General features: G+C 41.7%; 1 protein-coding gene across 1 annotated transcript in view; it reads left to right on the top strand.

Annotated features, from left to right (window-relative positions):
- Positions 1-18071: 18071 nt before the first annotated feature.
- PRICKLE2 (prickle planar cell polarity protein 2) overlaps positions 18072-20625 on the top strand; it is a 175935-nt gene continuing 173381 nt past the window's right edge. Inside the window, exon 1 of the mRNA XM_023498094.2 lies at positions 18072-18789. The gene's annotated coding sequence lies outside the window, so the exon portion shown is untranslated. The remainder of the gene's footprint in view (positions 18790-20625) is intronic.

The following is a 20625-nucleotide window of genomic DNA, read 5'->3' as shown; positions in this document are numbered from 1 at the left end:
AGGCTGCCATTGACGGTATGTGAAGTGCCACTGGGAAAAAAAAAAGAGGAGAAAGAGAAAAGGGGGAGGGTCGTCTGAGGGAGAAGGCCTGAAACATTCCAAGTGATTTCATTTTGACTCAGGTTCAAAACTCGTGTTCCCACGTTAGCTTTTGGCACTTGAGTCATACAATAGCGATAATTAGGACATGTTTCCAGCTTTTATTTCCCAGACTACAGAAGCCTTCCTGATTAGCTAGAACCACTTACCACCCTCCATAATCTGCATACTCCCAGCTCTCTTGGGTACATATCTCTCTGGATATGTAATTACAGTATAAGTGTATATGCAATCTCTATACCTAGTGATACCGAAATTTGTATTTATTTCTCTGATTCTCTTTGAATGCAGGCCCCTTACGGGTCTATTTCTAGCCCCATGTTTTAAACTACATACTATTTACTTGAGTGTGGGTCCCTTCAGGGCACATAGTAAATATTTGCTAATGACAAGAAGAGGGTAATTTTCTTTTTACTCCGTCCAAGTCAACGGGGATTTCATGGTTAAGTTGGTCATGTCATGAGAGCAGTTGGATCTTTTTCAGCTGTTCATGTGAAGATTTCAGAGTCAGATATATCTTAGAATCCGTTCTCTCTTTCCTCCACCAAGTCTTTCCTGAGCCTTCCCCTACCTCCCCCATTTGTAAGGCTCTCTCCCTCTTGAATTGTTTGTTCTAGTTCTCCTAGACTTTGCATTTACTCATTCATTTATGTGTCATGCTTCCGCTGTTCCAGAACAATGTAAGCTTCTTGAGGGCAGGGACCATTTCATTCTTGTCCTTGAACCCCTCCAGTTGCAAGGTGCCTGGCACATATTGGTTTCTTAAATGCTGTTGTTTAGTCACTTCATGACCCCATTTGGGTTTTTTCTTTTTGAGTGGTTGGTCATTTCCTTCTCCAATTCATTTTATAGATGAGAAACCAAGGCAAACAAGATTAAGTAGCTTGCCCAGGGTCACACAGTATCTGAGGTTGAATTTGAATCCAGGTCTCCCTGACTCCAGAATCAGCTCTCTATCCATTGGGCTACCTTGCTGCCCTTTAATAAATGTCGGTTAATTTAATTCTTTTTTTTTTTAAGGTAAATGTAATTCTTAGAAAAATGCCTCTTGATTTAAATTGGCTTGAAAACCCAGCAATCATCTATTATTTTAAGCATTTATCAAGTTCCTACTATGTTCTAGGAATTGCTTTAGTTATTTGGGCTACAAAGACACAATGAATCAGTTCATTCCCTCAAAGCTTACACCCTCTCTGTTAAACAAGTTAGTCTGGTTCTAATCTAAAAGATCAGAAAGATAGTTCTACTTTCCCTCCTTAAATATAAAGTATTATTAAATAACCCTTTCAGTCTCAGTTTCCTCATCTTTATATTGAGGTGGGTTACCCCCAGTGATCTATAGGATTCCTTTCAGATCTAAATTTATTCTCCTATGATCTTTGCCACATAAGCCACTAATGGTGCGCCTGTTCAGAAAGGACTTTTACTCTTTGTCAGACTTAGTTCTCCCACTATGGCCTCCTAGAGATGAGGTGGCCTTCATAGCAGAACTGGGAGACAGCCCTGCCCAGAACTGCAGAGCATTTCCCAAAGGACCAACCAGCATGTATGGGTTGTACTGTTTTATATTTATGGGGATAAAAATAATGATGGAAAACATGTCGCCACTGCCAAGAAGCACTTGTCAAAGGAAGAAGCATTCTCTAGGCACATATACTAGTAGAAAGTGGGAAAAAAAATCATCCGGGGACCTGGATTCAAATCCTGCTACTGACATATACTAACTATGAATTTGGACAAGTGTCTTTATGGAGCCTCACTTTCTCCATCTGTAGACTCAGGGAGTTGACCTTGGTGGCCCCTGAGGGCCATTCCTATTTTGATCTATCTTCTTATAACCATCAATGCTTTGTGTTTGCACCACATGGATCTGCCCATCACATTTGGTACCCTTCCATCCTGCTCTCCTTTGATCTGTCTTGATTACTCCTTCTCAGTCTCCTTTGCTTGATCTTCTTATAGGTGAATACTATCTGTGGCTCTCTGTCCTCAGTATTATTCTTCTCTTTCTATACTGCTGGTAATTTCATTAGCTCCCATGGATACCGTTATCACCTCTAGGCAGGTAATTATCATCCACCTCCTGCCTCAGATCTCCAATCGTTTATTGTTGGACTGTTGACCTCTTAGACTCAATGTGGCCAGAATTGAGGTCATTAATAACATCTCTATTCCTATCAAGGAAACCATCATCCTTCAGCCATCCAGACTTTCACCTTACGTGCTACCTTCTTCTCTCTCACCCCCCTCCACAACCGGCCGGCCGTGTCCTGCTGAATCTATCTTCACAACATTTCTCTCCTGGTACACCGCCACCAGCTTAACCAGATCCTCGTCCCCTCAGGTCTGGGCTGTTCCCCTGGCCTCCTGCCCAGTCTTCCTGCCTCGGGCCTCCCCCCACTAGGTCTGTCCTGCTCTGTCTGTCACAGTGATCATCCCAAAGCCTAGCTCCAGTCATGAGGCCCCATCACCCCCAGGACCAAATAGAAAATCTTCTATGGCATGAAGAGACCTTCCTACTCGGCCCTGGTCTCTTTCTTCTTCCACCTTATCCCCCTTCTCCTTCATGTAGTTTCTGATCCAGTGACATTGGCCACCGGGCTTTTCCTTGCTATCTTCCACACTTGGAGCCCTCTCACTTCTCACTTCCATTTCCTTCTCTGGTTCCCTTCAGATCAGAGCTAAAACCCTGCTCTTCCTCAAGAAGCCTTTTCAAGGTCTTCTTAGCTCAGAAAGCCTTCTCTCTATTAACCTGATCACCTTAATTTCCATTAGAAATAGTTGTTGCATATTGTTCCCTCATTAACTTCTGAGTTCCTTGTCAGCAGGATTTTTTTTTTTTTTTGCTGTTTTTTTCTTTTGCTTTTCTTTGCATCTGGAAATCTTAGCACAGTGACCTCCTGGCTTGCAGTAGGTGCTTACTAAATGCTTGTTATTGCCATTCTGCTGCTATTGACAAATCCCCCCTTTCTTCCCTCCAAAGAGTAGAGCAAGGTGAAGAGGCAGTCTGTCAAGCCTGTACCCTAAATGGCATCCAAAAGGAGTCAAAACACCTGAATTTTTAGGGCTGGAAATGGAGACCTTTGACATAATCTCTTTCAAAGTCCTTGCTAGCTCCAAACCTTAAATCCTTAGAAACTTCCTCATTTTAGAAATTAAGACTCTGTCAGGAAAAGTGAACTAGTTTTTCTAAGTATGTGTGTCTATCTGTCTATTATATCCATTTTCTTTCTCTCTCTCTATTCTTTCCTTCCTTTCTTCTTCTCTTTCTTCTCTCCCTCTCTCCCTACCTTCCTCCCTACCTTCCTCCCTCCCTTCCTCCCTCCCTTCCTCCCTCCCTTCCTTCCTTCCTTCCTTCCTTCCTTCCTTCCTTCCTTCCTTTCTCTTTTTTCTTTATTTCTAATCATTTATATATCTCTGTGTGTATATTAAATGTATATCTATCTATATGTATGTATAATATATATATATATATTTATATATGCAAAATTTTTACACTAAGACTTTGGAGATGTGAGTATATTTGTAGATAAATAGATTTAAACTATTAAAACTTAAAACTTTGGGACACCCCATATGTATATACTTTTGTGTAGGACCTATCTTCCATTTAAATTGAGATTTAGCCATTTCTTCCCATGAGAAAAATGTGGAATTCACTTCAATTCAATATTTGTTAAGCACCTATTGTGTGCCGGACACTTTACTGCTACATGCCAGGGATGGATGCAAAGGCAAAATTGAAGCAATTCTTGCTCTCAGTGAGTTTATATTCTATTAGACAAGAGGAATTACATTTAATCTGCCTGGTCCCAGAGGACAGAACTAGGAATTTTGGATGTGGGTCACAGGGGCAAATTTGGGCTTAGTGATAGGGAAAGAAAAACAACTTCCTAACAATTTAGAGAAAGTGGAAGAGATTGCTTCGATAGTTAATGAGTTTCCCATTCACTGGAAGTTGTTCTAGTAATGGCTCCATGACTACTTGTCAAATTTGTTACACAAGGAATTTGTCTTTGGCTATTTATTAGACTGGAGGCAGCTGAGTGGTACAGTGGATAGAGCGCTGGGCTTGGAGTAGAAAGGAACTGAATTCAAATCTAGCCTCAGATACTTATTAACTATGTGACCACGGGCAAGTCACCTCAATGTCTGCCTCAGTTTCTTTATCCATAAAATGAATTGAAGAAGGAAATGGCAAACCATTCCAGTATCTCTGCCAAGAAAATCCCAAATGGGGTCATAGAAACTAAGACACGACTGAAAAATGACTGAACAACAAATTGTAAAGCCTCAAACTATGTAAATACTAGATGGTAGTGTTGTTGATGATAATGTTGTTGTTATGACCTCTGAGGTCCAGACTTTTTCTAAAGATTTAGCTTTCAAAATTAAGTCAAAATACTCTGGATTTCCTGTAAACTGCATGAAAATTATAAGTTTTATTCCAATAATTCCATAGACAATAATGGCTAGATCCAAATCCCAAGAAAGCTCAAAAATGTGGCTCAAAAAAAAAATAGAAGGAATTTCTATAAAATGCATCTTTCTACCATCCACAAACAGAAGGGACTTATCCAATCTGATATTCTCAAAGACCTCATTCACATTCTACCAGAATCTTGCTGCCAAGCCTCAGAAATGACAGGCATATTGGGTGTCAGAAGCACAAGGGGATAAGGAATTTCTGGTGTACTTTTCATAAATTGATACTAAAAATTTTATCAGTCGATTCTGCTCTGTCTATTAATACACGGATGGGAGTGATGTCTCGTGAGGACTTTTTGGCAACCTAGGAAGCTGTGGAGCTATGGAGCAGAACAGTGCTATCTCATCCAAATTGCAGCAACATCATTCAAATGTAAAAATAGCCACGCTCCAGCATACAGATTAATATTCCACATTAAGAAGGAGGTGTGATCGTTGCCTACGTGTGCGTGGGTCCACACAAACACATCATTACCGCCACCATCATCCTCATCAATTGCATTATCATCATCACTGTAGTTGGCATTTATAAAGCACTTTAAAATTTACAAAGCATTTTTTGTACCTGGAGACTTACAACCCCATGAGGCAGCTATTATTATCCCCATTTTACAGATAGAGTCAGAGTCAAAGAAATTGCCATACAGCCAATCATACAGCCAATAAGTGTCTGAGGTAAGATTCACACCCAGCTCTTCCTGACTACAAATCCAGGATTCCCTCTAGTCCTATACCACACACCCGCCTCTCTTACCATCCTCCTGAGATAAAACCATTCTTCTACCCCCTTCCCTGCCCAAAGTAGAGAACTATTAACAAATTACTCTTGTTTATTATTTCAATAATGTCCAACTCTTCTTGACCCTATTTGGAGTTTTCTTGACAGGAGTAGTTTGCCATTTCTTTCTACAAATTATTTTCACCAATGAAAAAACTGAGGCAAACAGGGTTAAATGACTTGGGCAGGGTCACACAACTAGTAAATGTCTGAGGTTGAATTTGAACACAGGTATTGCCTGCTGGAGGCCCCGTGTTCTATCTATTGTGCCACATTTTAAAGGATAGAAATGGGAGGTTGACATTGTCAGCCTAATCCGAGATTCTATCTCCCTCTGACGTTGTCTCCGAGGTCACAGAATGCTGCTGCCCTTTCCTGAATCCACTTTTGTCTCATTTCCTTTGCATCCTGAGATGTCGCGTTGTCAGAGTTGAGGTGTTTGCCAAACTCAATGGTTTTGGCAGCCAAAATCTGTGTGGTTTCCATAAACGGTTGTTAATTTTTTAAAGAAATTCTAAATTAATGGGCCACCTCCTGCCAGGTGAGTAAGCTATTCCTCAGGAGCATATTAGTCAAGCTGGGTGGTGTGTTAACACTTGAAGGCTTCTAGGGAAGGCTCTGTGAGCAAATCTCCATTTATGCTATAGCCCACTTCTGAACTGTTATGTGTAAATCACATTTTGGGGGGTAAAACGTAGCAGGTTTAAATTCGCTAGCGGACCTGACAATTTGAGAGAAGCCTGTGGCGAATCCTTTTGTAAAGTGATTAATCCTTTTGTAGGGAGAATAATCAGCTTCTGATTATTAAAGTTGTAAATTTGGGATTTTTCTAATATTGAATTTTCTTAAAGCTACACAAACCTGCATTGCCCTGAATTGCTCATTTAATCAACTGGAGCCATGACAAGTCAGGAAGAGCCAGGGCTGATTTCTGCATCCCGTACTTACAAACTGTGTGACCATAGAAAAGATAAATAGTCTTTCTGAACCTGAGATGACTCTTGGTGGAAAGATCAATAGCCCTGAAGTCAGAACATGGGGTTTTAAATCTATCCCGCCTCTTATACCTTCTGTGCACAACTGTACAATTCACAACCTCTTTGGATTTGAGTTTCCTCAGCTATAAAATCAGAAAAGTCCCTTCCAGCACCAAAGTTATGACATCTGTTCTCTTAACAGAATCAATTAAGCCATAACTGGATTGCATCCGACCTCATCAGAGGGAGTTTCTGCACTGACTAAATCGCTGATCCTTCATTTAACTTGATGGCATAGTAAAGGTAATCATAAAAACAATAACAGTCACAGCCAGCTAGCATTTATGTAGCATTTTAATGTTCACAAAGCACTTCACATGTTAACTTATTTAATTCTCACTGCAACCTGGGAGGTAGGTACTATTATTATCTCCATTTTACAGATGAGGAAACTGAGGCAGATAGTAGAAGTGACTTGCCCAATTCTCTCACCCAACTGGTAAATATCTGTGGCTGGATTTACCATGAAGGCTGAACTGAGTGATGCTTTAGGATAAGGAATAGAGTGCTCGTTTTTCCATCTCATACAACACACACATACACACACACACACACACACACACACACACACACACCATACCTTTCTGATTCCAAGCTCAGACATCCTCCATGAAGCCATCTAACTGCTCCCACTTTGGTGTCTGTGTGGAGTATGTTTTGAGGAGGGGAGAGACCAGTACATAAGCTATGAGAATAAGTCTGGTGAGAGGCGATGAGGGCTTGAGATAGAAATGGAGAGATAGAAATGGAGATGCAAGACAAAGGATCTTAGCAAATGATCAGTTAGGAGGATATAAAAGGAGAAGAAATAAAGTTATTGCAATTTTAAATGATGTCCTAGTGTCCTGAAGGAGTTAATGTATTTCCCACGATGCAGATTTCTGTCTTTTTATGTTGAATTTGTGAGGACTGAGGATTGAAAAATACATGCTGGTCCCAGTCCAACAGATGCCCCTTATTAACCTTGAAGCAACAGATAACCATAAACACCTAACTTCCTTGACAAGCCCATCCATCAGTGGTGATGACATTTTTTTTCACCTACTCTCTTTAATGGACTCTATTACCACAAAGGCTGAGTTGAGTGATGCTGTAGGATAAGGCGTGGAGTACGCATTTTTCCATCTCACACAACACACACACACACACACACACACACACACACACGTATCTGCTAACAAAGTATCCTTTAATGGCAGTTTGGAGAGTAGGAGGGAACAATCTGTTTTCTTACACAAGCTAAATTATTTGGATAGAGTTCATTGTCAAGATTTCCTGTGAAATGTCTTTGTATTAAGGTGGGAGGAGAGTGTTTGGGGCAAGTTTTCATCCTAAATATCTTCCAGAGTGTCTGAATTCCCTTTGTTCCCTGCAAGTGTTCAAGCAGAGACTGAATAAGCACATGGTGAAGGGGATGGTCAGACGTCAGGAAAGGAGCGTGAGCAAGATGACCGCTTGGGTTTTTCTGAGCCCTCTGATTCTGTAACATTAGCCAATAATGCTCATATACTAGGCCCCTGTTGAGTTACATATTTCTCTTGAATACCAGCCATTACCAACCCCATGGAAAAAAATTTTTAAAAAAGGCATAAAAGATATTGAACGTAACTTGCTTTGAATGCTTCATTAGCCAGCCGTTAGCGTTCGTCATTTGTCGTTGCCAAATATCGTGGGAGCCTCGGAAATGAACCGTTGTGCCAGGAGTTGTGGAAAAAGCCCCCTTTCTGCTGGGCTGAAATGATTATTTTTGTTACAGAGTGTGGCTGTCCCTACTGGTCTCCCTGGGAGCACTTTGCTAGTTATAAAATATAGCGATTACTATGGTAATCATATTGCAGGGTAAAATGACTTTGACCTACTTGTTAAAATGCAGTGTGTATTAAAATAAAGAGTGTGAGCTTAAAGCTAAATGAACTCTGAAGACAAAAAGAGAAGCAAGTGCAGGGCCTGGGAAAGTCTTAGATTTTGACAAGTATTTGACAAGCGTTAGGCTTTCATCTCCAGTTCCATCAGTTTCTCCATGGTTTGGGAACCATTGATTAGTGAATGATGGAGAATGGGAATATCATCTCTATTCTCTATCTGCTTTTTAAAGAGAAATGCAAATTTTGGACCTCAAAGCATTGGGGGCAGGGAAGGGAACACCATTTATTAAGTGCCTACTACGTGCCAGGCACTGTGCTACGCACTTTACAAATTTTATCGAATTTAGTCTAATTTAGTGACAACCCTGAAGTGTTAGGTGATATTATGATTCCAATTTTACAGTTGAGGAAACTGAGGTAAGCTGAGATCACACAGATTTGAACTCAGCTTTTCTTGGCTCTAGACCTAGTGCTCTATCCACTGCACCAGCTAGTTTTAAGAATGTTCATGTTGCTCATCCTTCATTTGGAAGAGAACCAATGATGTGATGAGTGATGTCTTGACTTGTGTGTGAATTAGATCTAAGTGAGACTGATAACTTTGCCCAGCTCTCCCTCACTTAGCCCTTCGCAGAACTGTGCAAAGTCGTCAGCCTCACTCTCTCTTCCTGAGTCATTGAAGTCCAGATGGTAAAAAGGATAAAAATCAGGATGAATGACTAGAGCCTGGGATGAAGTGAATGACTTTAGCATCTTCAATATCTAACCAAGCTGGGAGAACTCCAGAGCTCCTGCTTCCATTATCTTCATGGCCATGTGATAACTAGGTAGAAAACTCATAGAGAGCAGTTATCACTCCACAGGACAAGTAAAGGTAACTGTCAGTTGATTTAGTGAATATAAACAGAAGCAGTTTTCTTATGGGTGGATCTTATGGAAAAATTTTACTATTTATTATTATTACTTGTTATTTTGATACATTAGATAAAGCTTTGGATTAAATTCAAAGGAATTAGAGATCCTTGATTCAAATCCTAGCTATGTAATCTTGAACAAAAAAGTCATTGACCTCAATGGTCTTGAAGATGAAAAGGATGGACTAGGGGACCTTGAAGGCCTCTTTCAGCTCCAGATCTCTGAACCTCTCAATTTCTGGTTTGCAAATGACAAAAACAAAATCCTTCCTTCTCATAGACTTCTTCCTATCACTGTCCTGTAACCTAGGGCTGCCAAAGATTGCTGGAGTAGAAAGCTCTCTCCCCATCCCCCACCCTCCCACTTACACAACAAACCAATTTGAAGAGCTGACTTTTTGCTATCTCATGATTTCCAGGGCTCAAAAGAAAGCCCTGACGCTCTAGCTGATAAGTGCCTGCCATCATTTTGGTCCGTAATTATTCTTGCTTTGGCATAGATAATTTTGATGCATTTTCACTCCCGAGCTGGGCAATTATCAGAGTTGTATAAATTGACCTCTTAATCATTGCAGAAATTAATGGAAATTACCCCTACGCAGGCTGGTGAATTCAGGGCCCAGCAGAGCCAATTCACTGAGCCCTTCAGGATGGAACTTAAAGGCAAAGCATAAATAGGTCCCTTTAGGTAAATATAAAGTGACTCCTGTCCTATGCAAAATCCCATGATCCTTTTCTGATTTAAGAGGCTCAGCTATTCAGGAAATGGGAAAGGAAAGCAAGGATCACTCCTCAAATCACATTGCTTTTAATCAATAGTTTCATCCTCCCCCACTAATCATTTTCATACTGCTGTGAATCATACAGCTGTGAAACTTCTTCTGTAAGTTCTTGTGGCAGTTCTGTGAGAAGGGGGAATGGCACACATGAAGGCCCTGTAGGAAATCACTGAGGCTAGGTAGGTAGTCAGCCTCGGGATCTCTACAGTTTGATACTAGACTGTAAAACTACAAAATGGAAATCTAAGCTGTATTTTCTCTTAATCTAATGGGGTCTACTGGAAGAATGTAAAGGCTATTCAGATATACGGGAAAAATTCATGTATCTTGGATGTTAGTTTTTAGGTTTAACGAACAATAATGATAATAATACCAACCAAAAAGATCTATGTGATAGATTGCATTGGAAACAAACCTTGAAGCTAGAAAACCTGTGGTTAAGTTTCACATCTAATATGTTCTGGTTTTATGATCCTAGGTAAAGGAGCGCTATAACTGTCCATCCTACCACTGCAAACATTTTCCCAGGCTGTCCCCCTGTTCCTGGCTCCCTCTCTTCATCCTTGCCTCCTCGCTTCCTTAAAATCTCAGCTCAAATCCCATCTTCTGCAAGTAAACTTTGCAGAATTAAGTCTTCCTTAATGCAGCGCCATTCTTCTGCGACTATCCTCAATTATTCTTTTTTTAAATTTTTTTCTCAATTTATTCTTGATCTTATTTGTACATATCTTATAGAATGCAGTCTCCCCCATTAGACTGTGAATGCTTTCAGATCAGAGACTGTTTGGTTTTTACATTTCTTTCTGTTCTCGGCACTTAGCAAAGCACATTTTGTAGGTGTTTTAAAATGGTAGTTGGCTGACTAATTGATTAATTCAAACTTATAAGGATTCTGGTAGGCTGCATATTGACTTAGAAGAACATATATTAATATTATCTATGTAAATATTATGGCCTGCAGGCCACATGTTTGGCACCTCCAGTCCATAGCGCCGGGAGTCACATGGCTAGTTAAGTGTGGGAGATAAAATTTGATTCCCGACTTCTTGACTTGGAGCCCAGTTTTCTCTCCGTCACACTGCCTCTAGAATTCCGTGTTGGAGAATTCAGTATCTTTAGTGAAATGTTTCGATATATTTAAAATATGCTATTGATACACTATTCTTTTCTTCATTCTTTGGTGAAATAATTTTTATCTGAGTCTCCAGTCTAATAAGATAATTTTGCAAAAGAAATGGATGTCTTCTTTAATTTCACCTAACAACTCTGTATTAAGCACCTGTTTGGAGCAAGGCCACATGTTGGGCATGGGAAATGAGTGACAGGTTGCCTGTGAGAGGACAATAGGATTACCCTTCCTCTCCACCACCTAGATTCTTCCTGAAGAGTCCAAAGCATTTGGGGCATATTATTCAGCAATTGGTTTAGCATCTCTGTTTTGAGGTCAAGGGATTAAGGTCTGTTGCTTTATTCTCACTGAGAACACCAAGGACTCTTCCAGACATTATTGAACCTTTCTCTCACTTCCATTCCTGCCTTTCTCAGCTGAAATCTCGTCTTCTGAGGGGGAGGATCATTTCCAGTTCTTCTCATTCCCCCATTTCTAGTGCCAAACCTTGTTATGTCTTCCTTCCCTACATCTCTTGCATCTTCTCCCCATCCACACATTTATCACCCTAGTTCAGACCCTCCTCACCTCCTTCTTGAATCACAGCAGCAGCAGATTCTATTTGTCTACCTGTCCCAAATGACTTCCCTTTGAGATTATTATCTATTTAATTTACACAGGCACCGCCCACCTTCCCTTAAAATGTGAATTCCTTGAAGGAACAGACCTTCCTTTCACCTTCCTTTATATTCCCATCATTTAGCAGATAGTCTGTCCCATAGGTAAATACTTAGGCTAATTCATAGGATGATAGATTTAGAACTAGAAAGTTATAGTCATTTGGTCCTATTCCCCATTTTACATATGAGGAAACTAAGACCCAGAGAAGCAATATCTCGTCTCTATCACTTCTGACAGTAAGTGGCTGGTCTGGGAATCAATCCACCATTCATTCCATTAGCTTTCCATGTACAAATCAATCTAGGTTTTTTAACCAAACATTACATGCAACTTGGCAGTGTGGACACTGAATTGATCTTGAAATGAGGAAGACCGGGTTCAAGTCCGATCTCTGACACTGATTATATGACCCTGACCAAACCACTTAACATTTCATTCCCCAGACTAAAAATTGCAGAAAAGGTTCAGACCTGCATTAGTGAGGGAGGGAGTTGCCCATGGAGACCAAGTCATAGGTCAAGTAAAAGTCAAATTCACACACACACAAATACACATACACAATGCAAGGTACCCTACTAAGCTTTTACAATGGAAACTTCTGCACACAATGCAAAATCTTTTCTGCTTCATTGACCAAATAGAGGTCCCAAAGCACAGATTGAGTTTAATTGAGACTCCCTTTGTCAGAGACCATGTACTCAGGAACAGTGATCATGGACACTTGCATGTATAAATCACTTAATAATTTACCGAGGAACACAGTGGGGTCCACTTTTAACTGGGATTGTCCATTCTTCCAGAAAGCAAATACTTCTTCCTCATCTTTTTCTAGAGCCCCTAGATTGAATCTCCCTTTGCCCCTTAACACTAATATTGCCCTTGTATCATCATGTTTATTGGTCCACTTTAGACATCCATGGGGGGGAGCTGAGACAAGCTGAATGCTTCTGTCTTCTGCTGCATACTGTCTGGTGACCCCTGCTCAAGTCATTTGACCTCCCTCTCCTTCCTTTTTCTCCTCTGTAAAATTAGGAAATTGGGTTCAATGGTCTCAAAGGTCCCTCTCCAGCTTTAATCAATAATTCTATGATCTCCCCAATTGGATGCACGGACTAAATGTTCTCTCTCCTAACTTCATTCTCATAGAATACTCCTCTCAAATAGAACTCTTCCGATGGGCATACTGTTCTTATTCCCCCTAATTTGTTAGAGGGCTCTTCCCTCCTTAAATTCTATTATATTTACTTATCCATATAGAAATTGTATCCCTCCTAGAGAATACCAACTCTAAGGGGCAGACTTTTTTTTTTTGGCCTTTGTACTCCCATCCCAGTGCCTGCTGCCTCCCCCAAAGTAAATGCTTAATATATGCATGTCTAATTGGATTGAATTGACCTTGGACCATCTTTGAGCCCTTTTTTCCATCTGCAAAGCTCATCCTTCTTAGGAAAGTACTTTGAAAGGCATGAAACAGTATGTAAATGGGAGCTATTACTGAAATGAATAGAATGGAAAAGATCATTTTCAGCTCTGGCTACCCTCAGAAAAGACTTTCTCATGAAGGAGGTTTAGTTTGGAAAACAGGTAGGGTTTGAGTCATGGGATCTCAGCATGTTAGAGATTCAAGGGACACCAGAGAACCTTATTTTATAGGTTACATCGATACCTAGAGAAATTTAGATGATTTCTCCAGATAGCTATAGACTTAACCAGTAGCAGAGCTCATATTTGAACCCAGGGTTGGAGTGCTGCTCTTGCTTTTCACTCTTATATCAGTGTTCTTTTTTCTTGAACTCAGGTCTATTCCCAGCCTCAGTATCTTTTCCATTATACCACTGCTCATTTGACTAAGAGATCTGCAGAAGGCATTGGAAATGAAGGGAATTTCCATATTTTCAGCTTCCAACTGCCTGCCCCCTTTTTACATCCTTTCTACGTGAACTTCCCCTTCCATTTCTACCTGATAAATTCTCACCTAATAAAACCCAACTTGAATACTATTTTCTCAAGCTAGTTCTTCTATCATTATCCAGTCCTGTCTCCCTTTGAACTTTCTAAATCAGCTCAACCTCACATTCTCTAGCCTGTTCTGCTTCCACCCAGTGACTCTTCCTCTGAATAATCAGGGATCCTCCAGTGAAGGACATTTCCAAGTTGATCTTGCTCATTGTCTAACCTAGCCCAGAATCAGAATATTCTTTCACCTCCCTTGTCCTCTTTTCATATGTTATCTTCTCCCTTTAGAATATAAACTCTTTGAGGGCAGGGATTGTCTCTTTTTCCTTGAAACTGTATTTCTAGCACTTAGCACAGTGATTAACAAATAGTAAATAAATGCTTTTTCTTCTAGCTGTCTAAGATCTTACAGAACCCTTGGTTCATATCTCTAGAGAAGGCAGTGCTTTTTGGATCTGTCTCCATCAGCACAGATTATAATTCATCCACATCTTCACATCTTGTCATTAATTTTTCACAGAAGATATATCTAACACATTGGAGGTGGGGGTGTCTTTTTCTATTTTTTTAACATTATGGATGATTAATGAAGTACACAGGCTGTTCATCTGTTATCCCTCACTCATGTTATAGACAAAATCATCTTTTTTTCTGATCATATAGTTCTTTAATATCTTTAAGAAGGGAGGGAAGGAAATAAGCATTTATTAAGCACCTACTATGTGCCAAGCAATGTGCTAAGCGCTTTATATGTACAATCTCATTTAATCCTCACAACTTCATGAGATGGGTGATATGCTCATTTTACAGTTAAGGAAACTGAGGCTGAGAGGTTTAAACGACTTTCACACAACTAAGGGTCTGAAGCTAAATTTAAATTCTGGATTTTTTTCCCTCCAGGCTCAGTATTCTAGTCACAATCCAAGCTAGATGCCTCATACTGCTTCTTACATATGTCTCCATGAATCATATGGTATTTAATACCCTTTTGGATTTACTTTATACACATCTTGTATATTCTTGCCTTGTATATTTCTATCTGTATGTATATATCTTTATATACCTATATATGTTTAGCTATATATCTGTCTCTTCTTTGGGATGTAGGCTTCTCCACTTCAGAGATTGTTTCATTTTTCTCTGTATCTCCAATGAAGTCCCTGGGACATAGCAAGGGGCTCCATAAACCCCTGTGGGATGATGAATCGCTCAATTGCTCTTGGGGCCATCTACAATGTTGATTCTTCTGAGACTGTCTAATTCCATAATCCACAGCCACAGAGCAGCACCAGAAGTATGTTTGTGTTAATTCTTGAAAAAATCTTAAATATGTTTAAACTGTGAAACTTTTCAAATGCTATTCAGCTCTCTCTTGTCCTTACTGAATCTCAGATCTGGATTGTGGGCCATCTGCAGTATTTGTCCAAGATAGATGAGACCACTTCAGTGGACTGTCATCCAGCTGCACAGGACCTCATCACCCCCTGCCTCAATATCCTGCCTCCAAGACTTGGCAAAAACTGTCACCAGAGCTTGAAATGAATTCCCTCTTCCCCTCTGCTTCCTTCAAGCTCCCCTCAAGTGAGACAGCTGCATAGACCTCTCTTAATCTTTCCAGGTTTCTGTACAGTACAAAGAAGGATTTTCTGTAATTGATGAAAGCTTGTAGATACTTCTATTTACGTGACTTTGTACTGATTTTATCAAGCCCTGGAAACAATGTATTTATTTGGATTTTTTCCCCCATCACAACAATCTAAGTTTCTTGAAGGAAAGGTTTATTTCATTTTAGTTTTTGCATCTACAGACACAAAACCCAATTCCTAGTAAATAATGGGTGTTTACAAAATGCTTGTTAAAAGAATAAGAGCCTTCTTTCATCCATTTAGTTTTTCATATGTGGATTATTTAGCTTCACACAAAAAAAGTTTCATGAAAGAGCAATCAAAAATCTAATCTTGTGGGTTTTCAGAGTTTGATGCCATTCATAAATGGAGACTTTCATCAACTATAGGAATCCTTCTCTGTACTGGCCATCCTCCAGGACAATGGCGAATACCTTTTGTGAACATGCATCTACACTCAGCCTTTATGTTAAGCAGAATAATATTGCCCAAAGCTACCAATGTCATTGGATCTACCAAAAAATCTTGCCTATCCAGCAGATCTTTGACAATAGCTTTCACCCTTGCATTTTTTCTGCTTTTTTTTTTTTTAAAGCCGGCAACAAACACAAGGCCCAGTGGGGTCTTATATTTTCTGCACCTTTCAGGCAATAAAGATGTGATCTGATGTAAACAGCTTTTTATTATTACTGAATTTCAGTCTCTTTAATGCATACCATTCCTCCAAATTGGCTAATTCCCTTTGGATTCTCTTATTCTTAAGAGTACCATATTGGCAGGCCCCCAACAATTGGGCATTCCCCCTATGAGCTTCATAATTTTCCTCTCCACTCCATCATCTAAGACATTTACAAATCCACTAAGTAATACTGAAAAGATTCCACTTAATCTTCTCTCTCATTTGACAATGAAGTCTAAATTTGATCTGTACATGGAAATCAAAACGTAGCAATATGGTAAAGGTTTCAGTCAACACTCAATATTCGTCATTAAAGAATTCATGTTGGAGAATGCAATCATTCAGTATTTTAGCATATGTTACTTTTTATTGTTTGTTTTCTTTTTATGTATATTGCAACTCGTGAGAAGAAGGCATCCATGGGTTACAATCTGTGATGCTGGAGGGAGTTAGCAATTAGGGAGATCACAGATGCCTGGAAGTGTTAACTAAGTCCTGTCTCCCTAAGCAGACTAAGAATTTCAAAGGTCTCAGAGGTGTTGGACCTGGAAAGTACTAAAAGGTCATCTAGTCCAGGGATTCTTAACTTAGGGTCTGTGAACTCATTATTTTAAAAGTTAGCTCTATTTTTTAACATGATTGATTTCTTTGTAATCCTAGGTGTTATATTTTGTGCATTTAAAACAGTCTGAGAAAGAGTCCACTGCCTTCTAGGATTCTATGATTAAAAAAAAATTAAGAGTCCTTAATCTGGTCAATTTAACAATTAAACAAGCATTTATTAAGCACTGACCATATGCCAAGTGCTGGGAATACAAAAGACTATAACAACAAAATGTTTATATTCTCTTGATGGAAAACAACATATACACATAACTCAATATAATTATATAGACAGAGTAATTGGGAGAAGGAAGGGGGAGATAGGAGAAGGGGTGGATCAGGAAAAGCCTCTTTAGGAAGTGGCAGGAATCTAGGAATTCTAAGAAGTTAGAAGGAAGTGCACTCCTGGTAGTAGAGTGCAAAGGTATGGAATCAGGAGATGGAACTGCAAGTGGGCCATTTGGCTTTGATGTAGACTGGGTGAAGGGGAATAATGAGAATCACAAGCCTTTGGAGATGGTCTTTATGCTTCAGGGTTTGGAGGCGTTCCCAGCATGGGCATTTGGGGGCATTGGCGGCAATGGGAAGCTAGCTAGCTACTAGAGCACTAGTTGAGCAGGATGCAAAGACTGATATCAGTTTGGTGGCTTTGTGGAAGAGGGATGGAAAGGGGTAGTCCGGAAGCAGGGTGAACTAGCTGTAAAGATCAGTGAGAATGAATGAGGTCCCAAACTAGGCTGGTAGCCAAGTGGGTGGAGAGAAAAGGATGAATATGGAAGATGTTCAATGGAGAAATGTCCTCAGTCCCAAAGACAGGGCCCAGGCTGAGGGTCCCGTCTTGCTTGTAATGCCACCTAGGTATCCCAGCACCAGGTATCCCAGTCAAACCCACACCAACAGCCAAACAGCCTATGGCTAAGGCATTGAGGTCTGGATGCCCAAATGTGACTTTGGGCAAGTCACCTCAGTTTTCTCACCTGTAAAATGAGATATGGACGAAATGCCTTGGAATTTTAAGCCCTATGTAAACTATTCTCAAAATGAAGGACTTGTATTCTGAGATTTCGGATGTCCCTGTCATCCTCCCATCTTTGCCTTTCTCTGATCTTATTGGGATCAGTGCCTCTAATGGAGATTCTATGAGGCCAATTATAGCAAGGCTTTAAAGCACTTTTCCTATGTTATCCCAGTTGGGCTTCACAAAAGTTCCTTGAAGTAAATGGTGTTATCCATCCCAGTTTTGCAGAAGGAGAAACTGAGGCATAAAAAAGTTAAGTAACTTGCGGGGGATCACACAAGTAGGTTTGAGGTGGAACTTAGATCTCTTCTCTAGAGTTACTGGAGACCACCTAGCTGTTTCCCATGGCCTTGAGTTGTCAGGTTTAAGAGTGAGACTGTGCTTTTTTTTTTTTTTTTTTTTGGAAGTTGTGTTCTCTAAGTCTGTCCAGGATAGGGCCTATAGCCCGAGCTCCCTGGAACTGGGGCCTCCGAGACGGTGGGTGGCTGAGCTGGCCCCTGGAGCCCTGCTAAGGTGCTTGGTTTTCCTGCTCTCCCCCATTACCTTCTCCCTCCCCCTTCCCCTGGAAAGGTTATGGGTCTCTTGATTGAAATCTAAATTTGGGAACGGAACCAGGATTGGCCTGCAGCTCAGCATTTTCACCAATAAGCTCCGAGTTGGGGGGGCGGCCCTTGCAGCCGGAGTCCTAGCAGCAGCAGCAGCAGCAGCTTCAGCAGCAGCAGCTTCAGCAGCAGCAGCAGCAGCAACATCAGGCTTAGGCTCAGCTGCAGCCCGAGCAGCAGCCCCAACTGCCCCAGGTCCTGCCGCCTCTGCCCCAGCCCCAGCAGCAGCGACCCCCGCAGGCCAGGGGCCGGGGCCGGCCACCCGGATCGAGGCTCCGCTGCCCACTGAGCTGGCCGCCCCGGCGGCTCCCGGCTCTGCCCGGGCTCCCGCAGCCGGGCCGCGGGCTATGGCCCTGCGCTAGCCCCACTGCTCAGAGCGAGAATGCAGCCGCTGCCCCAGTGCTCACGCCGTGCCCCCCAGCAGCTGCCGCCGCCGCCGCCTCTCAGCCGGTGGGAGACCCCCAGCTGCCCCCCGTAGGGCGCCCCCTCCCCGGTCCGGACTGCGGGACCCCTGTGCGGCGGCCGCGTGCGAGCGGAGCGATGCTGGCCTGACCTCGGTGAGTGGCCGGGATGGGGTGGGGGGCGCAGTGACCGGCCCGGCCGGGGGGCGGTGCCCGTGAGTCCCCCCGAGAAGGCGGCCGGTGGCCGTGAGCCCCAGCCTGGGGCAGCCTCGTGTGCAGCTGACAGACTGAGTGGGGCCGGAGGCTGCCCGGAGCTGGCAGCCGGGGATGGGGCACCGAGGCGATCTGACCAATGGGCTGCCGGTGTGCCGGGGAGGGGAGGGGGAGCTCGGTGGTGATCTTGGCCAAGTCGGTGAACCTTCCAGTGCCTCAGTTCTTCTTCTGATCTTCTGAGCTAGTGTGGAAGACGCTTGGCAAAAGCACTAAGTGCTCTCTTGGAGAGGAGGCACGGGGTCACCTCCTAACCGAGACCTGAAGCCGGCCTTCCTCTGTGGTAGTGAGGGGTAGCGCGAGGGGCGGCAACATTTAGGGTGGCTTACTCTGGCTTCCAACGCGAGATCTGTCTCTCCACGCGTATAACTGAGCCAAGTGACTTCCTACCTCCCGCTGAGAGGATCGCTCCACACGCCCCTTAAGGTCCTTCCTGTCCCTTTCCAAGTCTGAGCCTAGTGCCCCTACCACTCCCTTTATTTTCTTTATTTTAGTGCATATTCTTGTAGCTTTTTCCCTTTCCTATCCCCTGGCCCTCCAGGGGAGGTGCTTAACAACTGCTTAGTGATTGAATGATTGAAATTTCTTAGCTTTCAGTCCATGAACTTGTGGGTTGTTTTTTTTTTTTTTTTTTAATATTGTGCATTTAATACAATTATATATATTATATATAATATATTGCACATGTAACTATATTATATTATTGTGTGTGTGTGTGTATATATATATATATATATATATATTATTCCATACGCAGCAGCAGACTGCATGATGTAAAAAAAAAAAAAAAAAAATAGTTAAGAACCTCAGAAGCAGTCACTTCCAACTCATCCAGCATCTTTGAATTCCCTGAAGCTGTAGGTATTTCAGATCCATTTTTTGCCCTGATTTTGCCATTAGGGCTGGGGTGCAGGGCTCTGTAGGAGTTGACACTCATCTATAGCTGCCAGTCCCCAAAGGCAGCCCGTGTCATCTCAGCTGTCGGGGGCTGGCCAGGATTTGTGTGGAATGACAGAAAGCAAATCTTGAACCCCATCGACAGCTGTGTCTCATAGAAGTTAAAATAGCTTCAACTGTCTTAGCTTTGTTCAGGAGGTTGGAGTGGGGGTGGGTGGTATGTGGTGTGTGTTTTGTTACTCTCTGGTCAGTGTGCCTCAACTGAAAGAGCTAAGTCCCCAAAATTAATTTGGGAGAGGAGAAGCAGCTTGGGGAAAAAAAAAAAAAAAAAAAAAGCACTAGGCGTCCCATGATCCTCACTTTTTTTTTGAGGATCAATGTCTCTCTCTGTCATCTTTATCTCTTTCTCTGTATGTGTGTATATATTTGCAAGGAACTATTGGCTTTTTAAAACAAAGTAAACAGCTTAATAAAAATTGTCAATGATCTCAAATTTTATTTTTAGGAAAAAAAATAGAAAAAGCGAGACTGAGAATCAAGATTAAGTGAATTCCAAACTGGAATGAAGTCTGAGATTGCCAAAGTGGAGTTCCCACCCATATTAAATGATTTGGGCCATTAGGGCCCGCTTCCCCTCCCCTTCCCCATTGGCTTGGCCCTCATCCTGTGTTTGCCTTTGTTTAGCCAGTGTGAATCATTTGTATACTTTGGTATTTCTGCTCTCTTCAAACAGATGTTTGTATCTGTGCACCCAATGGCCTAATTAGAGAAGCAGACAGAGGGACTGTGGATAGAGGCTGCACGAATACCACGGGGAGGGGGTGG

This window comes from Sarcophilus harrisii, chromosome 1, assembly GCF_902635505.1.
Source record: "Sarcophilus harrisii chromosome 1, mSarHar1.11, whole genome shotgun sequence".
NCBI lineage: Eukaryota > Metazoa > Chordata > Mammalia > Dasyuromorphia > Dasyuridae > Sarcophilus > Sarcophilus harrisii.
The sequence above is the reverse complement of the archived record's forward strand: the minus strand, read 5'-3'. Positions and strand labels throughout refer to the sequence as shown.